This window comes from Triplophysa dalaica, chromosome 11 (genome assembly GCF_015846415.1).
Source record: "Triplophysa dalaica isolate WHDGS20190420 chromosome 11, ASM1584641v1, whole genome shotgun sequence".
Lineage (NCBI taxonomy): Eukaryota > Metazoa > Chordata > Actinopteri > Cypriniformes > Nemacheilidae > Triplophysa > Triplophysa dalaica.
The window spans coordinates 8,342,274-8,361,990 of record NC_079552.1 but is presented as its reverse complement, the minus strand read 5'-3'; the positions used below and the strand labels follow the sequence as shown (position 1 = coordinate 8,361,990).

Sequence of the window (19,717 nt, the reverse complement as noted above, 5' to 3'; positions counted from 1 at the left end):
AAAACAAACAAACAAATAGGACTTTCTCATTTAAACCATAACGTTTTAAAAACACTGCCCAGGAGGATTTTTACTAAACAATGCAACAATGTATTTTTTTTTACAATAAAACCACGTTTTGCATTGTTATTTGGTTAGCAAATACTCACATGCCTTTGAGTTTGTTAATAGTCTTTCCTAATTTCCTAATCTTTCCTAACCACAAGGATTTATTTAGCACTAAAACACAAATACAATTACGGAAAAAGGAATGCATAATTCTTTTATGAAACACTTTAAATTATTGAACTTGGGGGTGAACCAATAATTCTGTCCCACATGCTGAAAAATAGCAGAGCATGTAAAAAAAACTTGTTTTCACAGTCAGAGAACTAGATGTGCCATAAAAGAACTCCCACCTGCAACACTGGTTTAAATACACAGATTTAAACACCATATAAAAGGGATAAGGAGCCAAAAGAAATAAATAGACATGAACAGGCGTGTGGAGCCAAAGCATCAGTTTGGCCATCCGCAACTCATCTCTCACACTCCTCCAGAATCCAGCTGAGAAGAACGACAAACATAAAGCCAGATGAACCATTGGGGTATTAAACCCTATTATTACATATGGTATAGATAAACATTGGCCATGTTCTCCTGTTATTGCAATGTCAAAGCACAGGTTTATTTCGGCAGCCTGTAGACAGCGGTTTTAATGTTACCACAGGAGCTTGGTGTCTTCCCACAGAGGAACAAACGTCTTGCAAAGCTGTGTGGTCACGCCAGCGGAGCTTTGATTAAGATTAAATAGTGTTTTCAGGTGATAATTCCAATATATTGATTGAAACCAGATGAATCTTGAGCCACAGTCAACAGCTGGGAGTGTTTGAAATCACGCATGGGCTGCTTCATCCCAATGTAGGGTAATGCATACTTTATAATGATTTATTCACAGTAGTTTTGAATTGACAAAAGTGCAATAAATGACAAAAGATTCTATGTAACAGATGTAACACAGCATTTGATACTTTGTCTTCCTGTCAAATGGTTTCCATCTAGCTCATGCCTAATGTCCGCTGACACATTTCTGCCAAATCCATCTCAGACGAATTTGTCATTTTGTCTCCATGTGAAAACTACTTACTTTCAGCCTTGAATTGCGCTAGACTGTGATAATGTCATAATTATTCTGTCACACGCTGTGAGTGTAAAAGCAGACAGTTTTTTTTAATATAAATCTTTTGATTGACAAGCCACAGCATCCCGCACCTCTCCAAAACATCAGAGTTCTTCCTAAGTGTTAAAAGAGCCTTTAAAATATGAGACCATGAGAATAAAAAGGGAAATTGTGGTTAAACCGTCTAAATTGGGATATGAAATATGCCGCACTTACAGACAATGTCATGAATAACAGTTCATTGGTGCTTGAATGCACTAAGAATTTATCTTCCAAATATTTGTTCTTACACTATAGATGCACCAACTTTTCGACCTCTACAGTCGTAAATTCAGTCAAAACCTTCCTGCTTAAGGGGTTTTGCTGATATTCACTTGTGCTTAGGCTTTCTATCTGTGCTCGCCGCTTACTAATGCACCGGGCAGCCCCTGACCTGTGTCCTGGCCCTGTGGCCCCTGAGCTCCTTTGAATAATGGCCAGGTTTCCCTGGAGGATGCGAGATCACAGCCTGCAGGATGTTAGTCATTAACAAAGACCCATTCCTCCACTTGGGGACCAGGCTTAATTGTTTTTCTCTCACCCAGGTTCAGGAAGGCACAGCTGGTGTACACACACACAAACTAATTTATGGTTATATGAATGCTGATTGAGGTTTGAAATCATCATATCTCATTTTAATCTCTCTCTCTCTCTCAAATTTTGCAAGTGCAGCAGTGCACACAAGCCTTTACCACCACTACAGATCTCTGTGATATATGGAAAGGTTACATGTCCGCCCATCAGAAGGTTTATTTATCCATGTGGTTTTTATATGACTATTAAACAGTCAGCAGCTTGAACAACTCTGCTCATTCAATTCTGACATGATGAAGCACTGAAACCTTTGCTCGTGGTGCCCATTTCAAAGTCTCTGTCTTCACCCTGAAACCTTATATAGGCTATGTAGTCTTCAATGGGCCCCTAAATGGTGCTTATAAACCATTACTTCCCTTTGAGTGACATCTAAATTTGAAATGAAATGGTCTTTGATTGCCTTTTGTGTAAAACTCTGGATGATTTTAAAGGTAGTGTCAACCCAATAAAAAAATCACCAAATTGGTTGAATCCCTGACATACTGCTCTAGGCGATAAGTTAAATGAATGCTGTCGAGGATGCTTGGCGTTAACAATTTAGTGTTGAGTTGAACCCTTAAGACTCGGTTCATTGACTGACAAGACGCAAAGCAGTAGTCATGTTCTTGAGGCCTGTTAAAAGCTTGCCTCATTCTCTAAGCAGTAAAACAATCAGATTCTGACAGATCCACTCCAAGACAGGAGAATGTTAACATCTCTCAGTCAACCGGCATTCCTTTCTGCTTTAAATGTGGTTTAATGGGTGACCCCTGTGACTGCTCGGACCGCCAGAGTTTAGTGAGGAAATTGAAGCCTTGCTGCGGTTCACAAACGGAGGGATATTCCTAAAACGCTAACAGTTGAGGACAGTTTGAGGGTCCAAACACCTCTCCAATTGCCTGGTAAACTCAATCAGCCAGTATTGTAAAACAAGACATCTTGAAGTCCTCTTTGAAAGTCCATTTTATTACGTTCACCATAACTTACTGTTTTTTCTTTCTCTTCTATGTTAGCTGTTTTTAGCAAATGCTATTTGAAGGACAGTATTTGGCAGATGACTAAAGAAAATAAATAGTTGGTTGTTTACAGCAATATCCAAGCGTCAATAGCACACTAATGGCTCTTTTGCAAAACTAACAAGCTTCTATGATGTTTAAACTAAGTTTAATTCTTTCTTTTAATTACACAAAACTATTTTAATCAACAAAATATATAGTTTTTTCAAAATTCACTTTTAAATTACAATCCAAACAATTTCTTATGCTTTATTCACCATCTTTCAAACTTTATTTAAAACCTGTTCTAAGGACTCTGTTCTAATTTATTTTTCTGGTATTTTTTCTTTATTTTTATCCAAAATTTTTAAGAATTGATTTTTAATGTGCATTATTTTAAAGAAAGTTATGTGTGATATAATGTAATGTCGCCAACAACGTCTGTAGTCTCATGTACAATATAAATGTGCTTCACAATGCCATAGAAGAACCTTAAGATCTGAAGAACCTTTCTGTTTCACAAAAAGTGCTTTGTGGGAAAAAAGGTTAAGGCTAAAACCTTAGATTAAACGGTTCTTTGTGAAAGCAAAAATTATTGTTTTTGACATCGCATTGAAGAACCTTTTAAGCACTTTTGTGCAACTTGTAAGCAAACTTCATTTTTAAGAAATATTATAAAAAATCACACCGAGGTGCTAATGGTGTGTTTCATGCTGTCGAACAAAACTTGGAAAATTGTAATCTTTAAATGTAATAGAAAAGTTAAACAGTTCAGCCGGATTGTGACAGTTCAGTCTTATCTCACAGAAATTCATAATTCATTTTTGAGGTGGCTAACTTGTACGATCTTGTAAGATGTGAATCATGCAAAAACATACGAAAAAGTAGAAAAAAGGAAATACTGAAGCACCTCTTCTAACCCACCCCTAAACTTAACTGCCGTGACAGCAAATCATACTAAACGTACGTATGAATTCATCTGAGTTAGCCACCTTGTATAGTTACAAATTGGGGTGAGATTGAGTTGGACAGTTAAGCGAGAGGCCACATCCAATCATTTGAACAATTAAAATGTAGGAACACATCACACACACAGGAAACGTAAAGGTGTTCCTATATAATTTTACCACCCTCAAATGTTCATTGGTTTTCATTTTCATTGCCTAATTTAACAAACACATACCATATTCCATCCTTCTCCTGCCAGCTGCAAAAATATGAATTAATGGACCTTGAGGGAATATGAGTTTCATTTCATGCAGAGTCATAGCATCAGCCATGGGTCAGCCCAATGTCCACTTTCAAGTCTCTAAATGCAGAAAGTGCTTTCTCAACCACTTCTGGTAAATTTGAGTTTCTCAGGAAGAGAAAAGGAAATGTTTTTCTTGGATTACAATATGCAAGTTGTAAATCACTCAGAAAGAACCACTGCAGTTGTTGTTAGGTTAACTGATAACAGTGAAGTTTACACAGTCCGTTGTTTCAGCAGTTGTTTACATTGTTCTATTCCAATCTGTCGCCTGCGACAGGGAAATAAGATAACCCCACAAATGTATTTCCATCCCTCATAAAACTCATCAAACTTCAAAGTTTACTTTAGTGTAGCATCTTTACACAAAACAGACAATATGATATGCTACCCCACATTGTGATCAAATCTAAAGATAAAACACTTGTGTACTGGGTACTGGAATGTTAAATAGTGAAGTATCCAAACATGCGACATTGTGAATCCAATGTCCACTTTCAATAAACACGGAGGGGGCTCGAGTGTTGAACTGGTCCTAATTTCAGACACTGGCCTTCAGGTCTCCCGTGACGAAAACAGCCTCTTTCCTGTACTAGTTTAACAATCCCTGCTATCAGCACTTATCTCTTTAAAGGCTTGTCATCAATAGCTACGCTCACGAAGGCGTGCAGAACACCGCTCACTTTAAAGCACTCGCCTGTGTCCTGTCACCAGGTGGAAAGCTTATCTGAGATACATCTGGAGGCAGATCTCCAGCTGTCACTGAGCTCTGAGCATGTCATTCAGCGGCTTCCACGCCACAACGCCGTCCCGAGCGCGAGAACGGGCCTGTTAGGTTGTTCAGCCCCCACAGGCCTGAACAGCAGGGAGCCATGAAGACCTACAGATAGAGACCACAGGTCAGAGTCAAACATTCAGCTGTTGCTCATAAACATCTAAATAACCTGTGTTGTTAAACTAGTTTTTAGAAAGAGTTGGACTGAAGCAATAGCTGTAGATGTGTTGCGCTTTATGTTATGTGACAGAAGTTTTGCGGGATGTCCGAAACGCTGACCGAGCACAATTGCACCTTGCGTTTAGCCATCACTCCAATAGAAGTAAATGAATATATGAATGGGTGGACTCAGAAAGAGTCTATCCGGTGGTGTCCCGTTACATTTTTGGAAGTGTTCAAGAGGTGAACCGGGAAGCAGATGGCAGTCTCACCCCAGGTTGCGCAATATAAAGAACTTCCCATCATCACTTGCTGCTTGTATTACCAGTGACTGGCCACTTAAAATGTTCAGGCTACACTGCCATTGCGGTCAGATCTCACAATTCAATCTATGATCCAGACCACATGGAGATATCTCCAACTGAGCGTTAATTTAGCCAAGAAGAAAGCTTTTCTAATTTGAAGCAGGACGTTTCATTCATTTGTATGTTGCACACTGGAAAACGTTACGGGGCTGTGATCCCACATTTGTGTCTAATGTTTATAATGCGTTATTAGGATTCAAAGCAGCGCCCGACAGCTGCGAACCAGGCCTTCGTTTCAAAGGTAGACCCGGCACACAAAACAGCAGATTATTTCAGTAGTACTTGACCATTATAATTCGCTTCAATGGAGACGAATCCGAGGTAAATGGAATCTAAAGATGTGTGTGAAATAAAAGCAAAGGGGGGTGAAAGAAATGCTAAATGGAAAGAAAAGGAGAAGGCTTATTTTACATTCACCCAAAGTGGCCCAAAAACGCACATCCAGACTGCTGGCACAATGAACGCTTTTGTGGGGCGAATCAGGGGTTAACAGAATTCTGTCAGCTTCCGGGGACGACCTCTCTCGACTCGGCCGAGTGTTCTCCCCGCGTTTCGCTCTGTGTTCTTTATTCAGGTCTAACAAGTGGGGCTCTTTGTATGCGCCGGGCCAACACCAACACCCTTTTCAACAAAGCCTCGCCAGGCAGACACATTTCTCTTGCTTTCTAAAGAGTTAAACCCCCAGAGCAATAGGGTTCATGTCTAATTCAATCTAACTCAATATAACAGAATCATTGGAGAATAGAGGAAATCAAACCTCACTGTGACACTTTTTCTGTGTTTGCCAACAATGCATTGTACACATTCACATTACAAACAACAATCTGCACATTATTTAGCAGGAATGCTTTTCAGCATATTTCAGCTTTGTCAACACTGTATAAATATCACATATGGGATTTAACTTACTGTTGGTTTTAGAGTTTTCGGCCTGTGCTAGTGGTCTTTCTCATTAAAAGCAAGGGGCTTTGTCAACACCCTCTGCTTGCCAACTGGCACTATAATCCTTTCAGGACTTGTGAACATGACAGGATTTTTAAGTTGCTTTTAAAGCGGAGGGGGACAGACTTGCAATGGAACGCTAAGCTTCATTCAGGCCGTTTTGCTCTACATGCTCCATTTGTGGCAGCGGCTGTTAAAAGCCCGAAACATTTATGGGGGATTTTAGTCATTGTGAACACCTGCCATAATCCAGTCAGTAAAATGGATTCGCTAATTGTTAAGAATATTGAACAAGATGTTGAGAATGTTGAATGCAATTGGATTTGCATTCATAAATGGAAATAATGTGTATCCCTGAGAAATAACAGATGAGATGTCTTTAATATCTCAATTATATCTCCACATCAATGAGATTAAATCCAGAGCAAACGGAAACTTTTGCTTAACTCTCCAATATTTCTAATGACAAACTATACATGTACATTGATTCATTTAGCAGACTCTTTCCTCCAAAGCGACTTACAAAATGAGTAAAAAATCGTACAAGTGTCTCCGTTAGGGACAAACGGGATCTAAAAAAGACAGAAACTGAGCTCAGATTGTCAAATCTGAAAACAAGTCAATACTGTTGGAGATTTTAATATGATACCCTTAAAGAGATAGTTCACCTAGAAATGAAAATTCTGTCATCATTTACTCTTGTCATTTTAAACCTGCATGACTTTCTTTCTTCTGCAGAGCACAAAAGAAGATATTTTGAAGAATAACAGCAGATCCCATTCACTTCTATTGCACGGACACAAAACCAATGTAAGTCTCCTACCTTTGTTCGGTTAGCAACATTCTTCAAAATATCTTCTTTTGTTTTCTGCAGAAAAAAGAAAGCCATATAGAGTTGAAATTACAAGAGGATGCGTAAATGATGACAGAGTTTTCATTTGTGGGTGAACTACTACTTTAATGTATTTTAACAATAATCAAATTTGTTTGTTTTTAAGCAATTTTAAGAGAAACATCTGAGTTTATACTTAAACAAAATACAACTGAGAACATCATCAAATCATTTTGAGCTATATAAGCAATAAAAATGCATTCTGAGCACCCTGAGAAAAATGCCATTGCTCAGAGGTTGCAGAGTTTCAAGTTTGATCAAATTCTAAAAACTTGTGGAAACTGTAAGTCTATAGTTGATCTCCATGTAATCTAACTCAGCTGTGTCTTGGGTATTTTAAAAAGATTTTTGTTTCCTTTGATTAATGTCAGAAATGTAATCGAGTAGAATAAACAAACAAAGTAAATCCAAGTCTTGTTTTTAACCATCATAACATCAGAAATATTTAATGTACGTGTCATACCTAGCTGAACTGTGTGTCTAGTGAAGTTTCTTCATGGTTGTGTTTGCGTAGCCTGTGGTGGGTTTATGACCTCTGGACCGGAAAGGTTGCTGAGTCCGGTCCATGTGGCCGTGTAATGACGGGGTAACTCCGAAAGTTCACTTATTTATGGCTCCCTCCTTCTTCCCTATGATGGCCACATCAAAGAGCACCTGCAGGGAGGCAAATTGGTGTTAAGTGGAGGACCTCCTGTGGATGCCTGCCCTCTCCATCATGATAAGAACACGAAGAAATCTGGATAGGATTTTATGGAGACCTGCCACACAGGAGCAGGAAAATTTCAGCTCATGCCAGAACACTGATTCACCTCGGACTGCACTCACGTTCAGCGTGCAGCTGGCCGCCCTGCAGAAACGCCTGCGGAAACAGCTTGTGCCTTTAAAACTTAAATGAGAAGAATTAAAGGCTGTTTCCCCTCCTCTTAAATCTCTATACTCCTTGAATACAACCGATCAAATGATCGGGAAAGGAGATAAGGCCCGGTGTAGGTAGATTTCACGCTACAGTTAAATGCAAAATTAAACGGTGAGCAATGAAAGCGACTTTGGGCAGCGGATTAAAGGAAATAAAGGATGTGGCTGGCTTTGATGTTGACTGGTAAAAATAAATAAGAGTTGATCTGTTTTTACACAAAAGAATGGAATTAATGCATTTCGCCTGTGCAAGTAATTTGTGGGCTATTTTCAAACGGAATCTGGTTCACAGGAAATTTAAAGGGACAGTTCACCCAAAAATAACAATTCTGTCATCATTACTCACCTTCGGGTTGTTTCAAATCTGTGTAAGTTTCTTTGTTCTGATAAACACCGAGAAAGATATTTGGAAGAATGCTTGTAACCATGCTTGGCCACCATTGATTACCATAGTAGAAAAAAGTGCCAAAAGTGCCTTAGAACTGTTTGCTGTCCTACATTTTTCAAAATATCTTCTTTGGTGTTCAACAGAGCAAAAAATAATCAAGTAATTGTTCCTGCTATGGTAGTAAATGGTGACCAAGCGTGGTTACAAGCATTCTTCCAAACATCTTTGTTCATCAGAACAAAGACATTTATACAGATTTGGCACAACTCTGACAGAATTTACATTTTTGGGCAAACTGTTCCTTTACTCTTGGATACAAAATGTCATTGCATGGTGTGTCATTTAAGTAACTCCAGAAAATGTGGCAAAATTAATTTGTTAATTTCGCTCATCGAAACCGGCGATTCTCTGAGTCTGATAAAGCGTACAATTACACAAATGCCTGAAACCCGAGCGCATTCACATCAGCGAGATAATTACGCCCCTTTTCCGCCTCTCACGGGGTTGAGAATATATGTTGGGTGCCTGATAGCCTGTGTTTTCAGAACCACCCAGAATAAAAGAAATGAGTGCGGAGTTAATTGAGAACAGAGCGCGGCCGGAGCGACTAATCAAACACAGCTCTGGCAATAACCTTCACTCAGCTGAGCCCAAAACCCTCTCCCTTCTGCTCTTTCTTTCACCCAGTTGGCCCAATCATAAGGGTGGCCAGGAATCTGTTGAGCTGAGTAACCAGAGAGAATTTGCACGGACTGTGGAGAATCAAGCAGACCGGCAATACCAAGCTTAGTACTATTCATAATTATCTTTTGAAGAAAAAAACACAAGGCCTCACCTGCATCCTCTAACAGGACCATAAAGCCTAAGGCCATTTACACACAATCAAGCTGTGAGGTTTGTATAAACAGCAGTCCACCCGAAATCACTTGGCAAAGCCCGATGAATCATAAAAGCCATTAAGAAAAATAAAAGACCATTATGTACCAAAGGTCCAGCAACTGAAAAGTCAAGTCGCCCTCCAAAATGTAACATCTGTTCTCCGTCCACATCGAGTTCCTCAGAATTCCACCAGAAAATGCTCCACCTTTACAGATCCCTCAGTAAAGTCAACTACCTCACCATTACTTTGCAAGAATCATAAACGTTTTTGTTTTTCAACAAGTCATTTTGCAGCTCTAGTTACAATAACCCCATTAGCCAATCGTGAGGTCATTATATTCATTCAAAACAGTCCACTTCGCCATGACTGACAGCTACTGCCTGCTTGGACACCGGAGCATCTGTAGTCCCTCTTAAAGGCACCTACACCATTTTATTCTTTGAAATCAAGACAAAAAAATGTTGTGAAGTGCGAACAGATGTAGATTTACGGTGCAGACGGGGCTTATAAATAAAGTTGAAGTGTCAGCTCGGAGAAAGAGTGCGTTTGACGGACAGCAGCATGTCTGCGATGATGGCCGCTGAGTTGAGCTCTATACCAGTTTCTTTTACCTCTACACCAGCACTGACTCTGCGCTGACACATGCTGATCCCATTCACTGAGTAAACAAGAACTCTCTGTGGCATTAGTCACGGTGTTTTAACAACAGATGACTGAATTCATTAAAGCGTGTGGCCCGAGGAGATAGAGAATGGCATCACTACTTGCATTTTGCCATTTGAGGCTTTTTTTAAGTAATAAAGTAATAAAGATCGTAGATCATATTGATGTCTTCAAAAATAAAGATAATTTTATTTTCGTTTCAAATTGAATTTTTAAACTTACCCAGGGTCATTGCTGGGTAAAGTTGTATGGTATTTAAACATGGCAAAGAAAACAAAATCTTCATATTGAAAGGAGACAAACACAAAGTGAAAATTGAAAGCAATAATCATATTTCACAAAAACTGCTTCTTCAGAAATAATTTCATGAAATTATAAAATGAGAAACTGACATATGTTGATACAATCATAGTTTATAAAGAGCATATTTTTTAAGCCAAACTGAAGCTATACGGCACCAATGTGAGATGAAAAGACCCAAGAATGATCTTTTGATAGACTTCAAGCACTATTTAGTTTTGGCATTTCATTAAAGTTAATAAAATAAGAAAAAAATAAGACACAGACAGAGATACTCAGATAAAACATAGAAGAATAAACTAAACACTCAACCCATAAAATATTAATTTTGGGCTCTTAAGCCGCACCAGATGAGGGAGCTCACTTCCACATTGATGCGCATCAAAACCTCTGAGGATTCACATAAGAAACAAAAGTCAGACAGCTTTAGGAGGAGGAAGCGGTACGGGATCACAGAGCAAACATTGACGTTTACATTTATTCATTCAAAGGATGCTTTCATCCAAAGTGACTTACAACAAAGAATGCTGCTGACACAGTGCATGGATTCTCTTAGAGATCAGCCACTCAGTAAAGACATTTTTGTCATTTCCCAAGTCTTTGTGGCTCATGGATCCATGAAGGAAGACTTTTAAGGGCCAGCCACAGTACAGCGACACTCTGTCTGCATGCCTGGGTCACACTTCACCTAGACTCGCTTCACTGCCTCTGTAGCGGCACTAACTCAATCCAACGGTCAGTAGCTTTCAAAAACTCGCAGACTGATTCGTGATCCCGAAACATCCTTACAAGTAACCGAAGTGACCTTCTTTCAAACAAATAAAAGACTTGTCTAACTCACAACCCTTTTTCCTGCTCTTAGAAGTCTGGGGAACTTTTTAAGCAAGATTTCTTGTTCAGCCCAAGGCACATTCGTGGTTTTAAGTTTCAGTGACAAAACAAACTTGTCCGCTATCGGAGCAGTCTTAAGTATTTATGAATAAGACTGCACCTTGTGTTCTTTTCCTGGTTTCAACATTATTCTGCGAGTGGCTTGACTCTGAGCAGTGCTGTATTACAAAGCCATAAAATAAGTTTGTATTTCAAATAAGAGGTCTAAGCAGTTGCAAATGTTTTAAAACTAAGATTTGTTTGGAAAAACTTTCCAACATTCATTCAGCTTACATGATTTGTTTATTTACAGGAAAATTAAACACAACTTAAATTCATTTCGCAATTACGCCATGTTCTGCTTAAAGGGATAATTCGATATACTCATCCTCTGGTGATACCAAACATGACTTTTATCTGCAAAACACAAAAGAAGATATTTTGAAAAATGGTGGTACCCAAACAACACTGACCCCCATTGACTTCAATTATAATGGACAGAAAACCAACCGTCTTTTGGGTTACAAAGACGAAAGAGTCATATACAGGTTTTAAATGAAATGAGTATGCATAAATGATAACAGAATTAACTCCCTGTGTGTTCCATGCTTTAAAGGAAATGAGGGATCTTTTTACCCAATAAACAGGATGCATCAGTTCATGTCTGTAGTGGAGATTCTTTCAGTTCAATGGGCCAATCCGGGTCCTCTCTGCAGGCAGGCCCTCTGGGTTTGGTGCTGTTGATTGATGTGTGCAAGATATCCTTCTTCCCCTGATCTATTCTGCTCTCACACCCCACTGAGTGTCCATAACCTGCTGACTGCTGCTGTCATCAGAATGACAAAATCCAGCCTTAACGCACTGTATAATGGGACGTATGTTGAGCTGTGTTAAAATAATTTACTGTTACACTCAACACGCTCAGGCTTAAAATACAACATAAATAAATACATGAAAATTGGCTTTTCTAATGACCCCATCAATTACAAAAAGCAATTCTTTTGTTTGATAGCAATATTTAAACTCAGTTTGGGACATTTTTTATAATCTTGTGTCACAGTAAGGTCAGCCATATAAAAGACTTGAGTTGCTACTTTTAAAACAGTTTTAGCTTGAATGGAGAGGAAACATCAAAGCTTTAAGCTTCTTTGTAGGCCAGGTGCCAGGTTCTCAGACGGCTTGTGTAGTGCCAAAATTCAAGCTTTTACAAGAATTCGAATTCAGCACCAGCCCTCAATGTTGGCCAGCCACTTATAAAAAGACAAAAGAACAACAAATTAGGATGTTTGGAGGCACGTACGAGTCTAAAATGAGAACAGGAAGAAAGCAACAGTAAGTGCATTCTGGTTCCTTTTCAATCGTTTCTAAATTCTTTCTGCAACATTACTTAAAGTAAATTAAATGTAGAATATATCATTTTTACAAAGTTCGTAAATGCAAATGTACAGTACAGCATTTTTCTTCAAGAGCCCTTTGTCCTTACAACCCAATCAGAGTTCAGAGATTCCAGGTCCTCCCATGGGTTACTGATGTCGAGAACTAATGGAGCACTGCATTGTCTTCATCATCAAGTGAAGAATTGATGCTTTCTGCGTGTCAGCAGTGAAAGGGTCTCGCCATTTTTCGTGTGGTTCTGCTCCATCTGTTGATTGGCCCAACTGGTGGTCAAAGCAGGAAAATTTTGTGACACAACAGAAGAGGTAAAGGGGCAAACACAAAGGCACAGCCGGCTGGACCATTGCCACTTTAGAGCCACAATGAGCCGGCAGAAATGCCCCCCACTGTGCTCGATACCTCAATGGTTCCCTCACCCCAGGATGAGTCCTGCATGCGAACCTAATCTGAGACTTGAAGGCCTCACTCTCATAATGTGTTCAGCCAATCGGTTTTTCCTGGACCACACTGGTGTGTCACTGCACATGCTTCTTGATATGTTGACTAATGAACACTTTTTTAATCTATATTTCTTCTTATAAAAGTAAGAAATGTACAGTGCTTAAATTTAACACCTGTTATAAGAGAAAAATACAGGCAAAACTTGTTTTAAAGTAAAATATTTTTGTCATTTATTTGGCAAATAACGAACCGAAGCAACTAAATAATCTTAATTCATGCTTTTGTGTCCAAATCACATTCAACTTCTCTCAGAAATCAGAAATAACATTCAACTATTTAAGGGATACTTTATCCAAAATTGAAACATTCGTCAGGAAATAATCCCCACAAGTTGTTTCAAACCTGTATAAATTGTTCTGTCGATTACAACGAAAGATATTTGGAAAAATGTAAGCAGCTGGCAGAATTTTATTTTTTGCATCTGAATAATAAAAAAAACATTTTACTACTATTTTTCTGCCTTTCTTGTAAAACAGTAAATTTGAAAATGAACAGACAACAACAATATTTTAGCATGAGAAATATTACCGTGACTACATACAGTTTACACATACTGGTGGAATACAGAAACATAAATATTTTGGTGATCAGCTGTGGTACCAACCTTACATTGGGTGGTGGTCTAATACATTTTTTAAGCACTGTATAACTAAATTCCAACACGAATAAAATACAGTAAAAAACGTTAAAAAATAAATTCTGGAAGTCATTTCATGCATCTGTGCAAATATGCACTTGTGGTTTTCTATCTAAAGAAATTGATTCAACACTAGATATTTTCTTTTTATGGAAATATTAGCCCACCAAATAATGCCAAGAGGAATTTAGAAAAGCCACAATGTGACCCACCGAAGAAATCCAAGAACGTTATGCCATTTTTGGTCTGTTTGATGTTATCAGTGTCTGACTGTGTCCGATTGTATCGTATTGAAGATTTATGATTCAGCCAACCATCTGAGTGTGGTTGAACAGTTGCGAACGATTATGGAACAGTAAATCTCAGCATTGGGCACATGCTCCAAGGGTGCAGCACAGGTTTGTCATGTTTTTTTAAGAAAGTGTAGTAAATGCCTTGACGGGGGAGAGAAAACTGAGCTCACTTTATGGACCTACCCCACGGTTTTCTCCACAGATGCCTCCTGAAACAATTAGAAGCCGGCAAAAGCTGCAGATTAAGAACTGTGTTGCATTAAAATATACCTTTAAGTGTATATAAATATACATTCAGTAACAAAACACAATAGGAAATGTGGTTTAGTTTGGGGGTTGAGAGTTATGTCATGTAAACTGGTGTTCTCGCTTCTCTAAACTTGACTTACTCTCTTGAATTGTGCAATACTCTTATATAACGATGGAGTTGGCAATACTTCGGAACCTTTGGGATTGATCTTCACGGAGATCCGACGGCTCCACTTAACCTTGACAGCTCTGTACTAACAGGATATGAGGCTTTTTTCAATGAATAGATGATTTAAGTGCCCAGGACTGACTGTGGATTGAGCAATATTTACTGGCATGATTGTGAGAGCTCGGCATGTTTTGATTAGCTTTTTATTTAGAACACAAGCTTGTTACAGCAAAGAATGTTTACAATGGAGATCGAATGGTTGTGCCAAAGCGATTGACATAAACTCAGATTGTTCCATTGATGATTGGAGATTTAAATAAATCCACCGGTCCAAAGACAGATAAAATGTGTTTTACCAACACATGACAATGCTTAATTGTAGAAACTACTGACAGGTTCATAGGTTGCCCTCAAAAACAAAGGATGAAGCTTGTTTCAAAGTCATTAAATCTTGATTTATTATTGATTCTATATTTTTGAAAACAAAAGAGAACTTTTTGTTACTTTATAGCAAATGATATCTTCAATATCCTTCAGATAATACACTATCTATCTTTTATACAACTTTTTCTGTAAATTATATTTCATCTTGCTGTATATAACGCATACCTTTTACTGAAATAGTCTATTCTATTTTTACTTGTACATATTTACATACACACATAACATAGCTTTACTGTTATGTTTACTGTATTGTATTTCTTAATTTTTATACCCATAGGCCCTTATTTAAATCATCTGTGTAACTGTTTTTTGTATTGTTTGATGGTCCTGTCACCAAAACAAATTCCTTGTATGTGCAAACATACTTGGCAATAAAGCTCTTTCTGATTCTGATTCTGATGACTGGAAATTGATTTTAACCCACATATAATCCACATTAAACTATCCCTTGCTACGTAGATGACACGTTAAGAGGATAGTTCACCCAAAATGAAAAATCTGTCATCATTTACTCATTTACTATCATTTGACGCCTATGACTATCTTCTTTTTTGTTCTGTGTCATACAAATTTGAAATTACAAAATGAACCGACCCTCTAACTGTGACTTGAACATTTTTCAATATATGGTAAACATACTGACTAAATGATTTCACTTCAGGGAACAACAGGGACTTTTTTTAGAGCGATACCAGAGAAATTTACTTGTTGAATCACAGACCGCATCCAAGAAACAATATCATTCTACTTTAGCCATCAATGTGACAAAAACACAGTGCTCATGCACAGTCCCCACAAACTTTATCGTCATGTCTGCGGTTACGGTTTAATGTGCTACATGCAGGTTTTAGACTGAATGCTGAGTCCTGTGGGACGTTGATTCCCGCTTTTGTGCACATGTTGCCTGGATTACATTCAGATTACATTCAGATTACATCTTTTGAGAGAAAGGATCTACAAAATATGAAGATTTATATATTTTTGTAAACTTGCCATTAAAAAACTACATTTTAAAGCTAATTTCTGCATCCCAAGACAACTACAATTTTTTTAAACAGGTTCCACAAGGCACTCATATCATCCGTCATCTACAAATGTCTTACTTATGAATGTCTCTTCATATTAAACTCAATGAAAAGTATTTTGACTTTGAAAAATAACCCACTTCAAGTATAAGGAAATGTTGAGAGGTATTTTGTTGGTCATTAGATTCTACTTGTATACGTGTGATGCTTGTTGGCTGATCGTCCATACAAACACGGGCTGTGAGATAAGTAAATATGTGTGAAGCATCTGCTGTCTTTAAATTTTCGCCGTTTGCCCTCGGTTGCCTCCTTCCCCTTCCACTTGATTTTATTCCCTCCTAGTCGACATCAACTGTAGTTGCCATAGAGCCGCAGACAAAGACAAACGTAATGTGATTTTTCTCCCTTCGCACAAAAAGCAAAAGCAGATGTCGCACACACAGTCCCACACAACGCCTAGACTGCTATACAAAGCCAACTGAAGACTCTGTAGACATCACAGGATCAATTTAATCCTATAAAACCATAGAAAAAAGAGAAAGCAACAGGATTAAGTGAATAAAAGAAAGGGAAAAATAAAAATGAGATTCTTAAATATAAATTTTTTCTCATAGAAATCACAGAGATTACAATAAGTGATTCTCTACCCAGTTCTGTCATCATTTACTTATCCTCTGGCCATTTCAAACCTGTATGACTTCTTTCCTTCCTTCCGCAGAATACAAAGGAAGATATTTAGAATATTGGTATCCAAAAACAGCACCGGTCCGTATTCAATTCTTTTGTATGGACACAAAACCAATGCAAGTGAATGGGGGCCATTTAACAACATTCTTCAAAATATCATCTTTTGTGTTCTGTGGAAGGAGTCATACAGGTTTGAAATGACACCAGTAAATGATGACTGAATGTTTTGGGGTAAACGATCACTTTAAATGCTGAGATTTCCATATAAACTCAAACAGTTCTCATCCCATGGTGAGCTATGCATTCATTTTAAAGCAATACTCTTACCAGTCGTCTCGTTTGTGTAGATTTCTATTCAAACTATGGAAGTTAAAAGAAAAGCAATGATAGTTGAAGAACGTGGTAAACAAACAACATTGAGAGTACAGGAAAGCCATACAGGTTATGAAGAACATGAGGTTAGGTAAAATATGACAGATTTTTTAATTTCTGTGTGAACCGTTCCTTTAAGGAGACACATTTGATGCCTAAACAATGTATATTTCCAATGAGTAAGCATAAAATTCCTCCTGACTGTTCACCCATCATGCATGTTAGTTCAAACCTTTAAAGCTCACATTACAGTTCCACCGCCAGATGTTGCCTCATGTGATTCCTGTGACCAAACCTGCTGTTAACTATCAGCAATCAGTGTTTCTAGGTCATCTGTGTCACTCAGGGGGATCATATCTGCAGCCAGACCCTCATTTCTATCTCCTCCTGACAGTCGGAGATCTGTGTGAGATGTGCAGGCCAAACAATGAAGAGGCATCCAACCGAGAAACCATTCATGAGACTGTCCTGTGTCTCATTACAGATATAAAGGGAGAAAAAAATCACGGGGCACATTTACACTCCATCTCCCGTATACATCTGCCAGCAGAGATTCTATAATGAAACCTTTTAGGATGATTTAACCTCACATGTTTTCTTCTATGGGTCTCCTGGGATCACGAGCTCAAACGTTGTTGCGATTTTAATGGGTTTGTCATGACAAGTATTTTACGGAGAATTTTATGCCAGATTTAAAGGACCCTCACACGAGACTTTGCGCCCTATTGACTGCCCTTTATAGGCATTCACATTCAGCAGTGTGTGAAAGTTCTGACCTGCAAAAATAAGTCACGTGACCAATGATGAAAATCTCTGTCAGATTGCTGCAATGCAGACATTGTTGCGTTGGTGATTTGTATATCTGGGTGAAACTCCATCACTCCGCAGGCATACAGGGGGCATGGAGTCAGCGGGGCTGGATTTAGATCCCAGAAGACTCTCCTCGTGTTATCGATTACACCTCTGGTTTCCCCTGTTGGCCTTGTGTTTGCTTAACTCAGGGGTGCTCCACAACACGCTCCATGTGGGGGGCGACCACAACAGGGCAAGATCAGAGGATGACCCGACACTTCATGTAAATTGAATTTCCCTCATTAAAGTCTGCAGATAATCAAAAGGGTTAATGAGCTTTAATCCAGAATTACTCAATGAATATTCCTATTTCGTGGCTTTGAAATGCTCTGTTACAAGTAATAGGTTCTAATAGTTTGAATTTAACAATTTATGATCTCTTTTGAACAAAATGTTTGGGAATTTGTGGTGACCTGCTTCTTCTTGACAAGGTCTGAATCATCTTTTACAAGCAGGTTTTATGCCTGGAAGAGTCTAATATTAACAAAACCTTTACGTTTTAATCTTCTGAAACCGCACATATCTTACACTAGGAGTTAATAAAGTGAAAGACGGTTTAGACGTAATAACACACAGACGGTCAAAGGGAGAGATGTGTCATTAAAAGACTAGAAAGCAAGGAAAAAACTATAAAACAATATAATTAAATACACATTCCTATTTAATCCGAGGTGCTGCCTAGTCTTTATCTTCATTTGTACACATCACATGACTTTAAACTTAACACGACTGACTGATTTGCATGGCTTTACAATTAAAATAAAAACTACAAGCTTTGTCTTCCTCCATCTTTCGTTATTTATGGCCAGCTGGGAATGAGCCTGCAGAATCTCAGGGTGGGTGTGAACTCTCCCACTGGTAGCACCTTGTAAAATGACATCTGCATTCACCTCCGGGCTTTTGAAGAGAGGAAAGCTGACCACTCAAGTTATTTTAAACACTTAGTAAATAAAACTGAGAAGGGCAGCAACAAAATAGAAACAAACATTTTGAGGGCTTTTAAATAAGGTCAGATTTTATGACTGTTCACGTTTAAATGCTTCCAGTTTCTAATCGATGTGATCTACAAGCTTGAAGGTCTTAAAGGTATAGATCACCCAAAAATGCTACTCGCCCTCGTGTTACCCCAATGTGAAAGCAGAGATTATGTCACAGGTCTAGTGTAAAATATGGATCACTCATCGATCACTAAAGCGTATCCCGTGTTATTGACTGTGAGAGTGATTAAATACATGCCAACACTTGTACATTTCCCTGCACTGACACTGGCAAGTATGAGGCACTAAACAGCAGGTTTAACCCAGTGAGCTGGGTCTGTTTAGAATCCTATTACAAGAGAACTCTCTCTTCTCCTGTGAAGTTTTTGTAAGGGGGAGAAATCTAGCACGAGGCATCATACCCCTGGAAACGGAGAGCACATCTGTGTCCTGTTAAACAAACTAATACACCCCCTCCCTCCCCATCAAAATCACCCTACTCTGATTTAACTGGAAGGCTCGGTGGAAAATTCTGGCCCAATATAAAACTAATTGTTCCCTCTCCTTTCAATCTTACTTTCTTCATGGAAGAGACCATTGCAGACGTTACAGAAAATTAGCATTATTTATTTATTAAACGATTTAATCCATATATTTGGTTGTTTTGCTATTACAAGAGATACTATTTATTCATTTTCCCAAACAGTAATCACGAAAACAAAAGCTAAGAATCAGTATTTATGCAAACTGCGGCTAATTCGGTCACTATACAACAGAGAATTGACCACGACTAAAAGCAAGCAGATGCAAAGGTCTGGATTCTCTGTGAATAATTTGGCAGGTACAAACAGCCAAAATAAAGGAAAATAATACACAGCCTAATATAGACACACTGTACACAATTAATAAAAAAAATGATATACTTGTTTGAGCAAGCACAACATTTTCCTAA

General features: G+C 38.4%; 1 long non-coding RNA gene across 1 annotated transcript in view; it reads right to left on the bottom strand.

Annotated features, from left to right (window-relative positions):
- Window positions 1-3,903: 3,903 nt before the first annotated feature.
- Window positions 3,904-19,717, bottom strand: part of LOC130431688 (uncharacterized) — a 70,197-nt gene continuing 54,383 nt past the window's right edge. Inside the window, exons 2-4 of the long non-coding RNA XR_008908304.1 lie at window positions 7,612-7,802; window positions 7,080-7,124; window positions 3,904-4,895 (exon numbers count right to left, since the gene is read on the bottom strand). This is a non-coding gene — a long non-coding RNA (uncharacterized LOC130431688). The remainder of the gene's footprint in view (window positions 4,896-7,079; window positions 7,125-7,611; window positions 7,803-19,717) is intronic.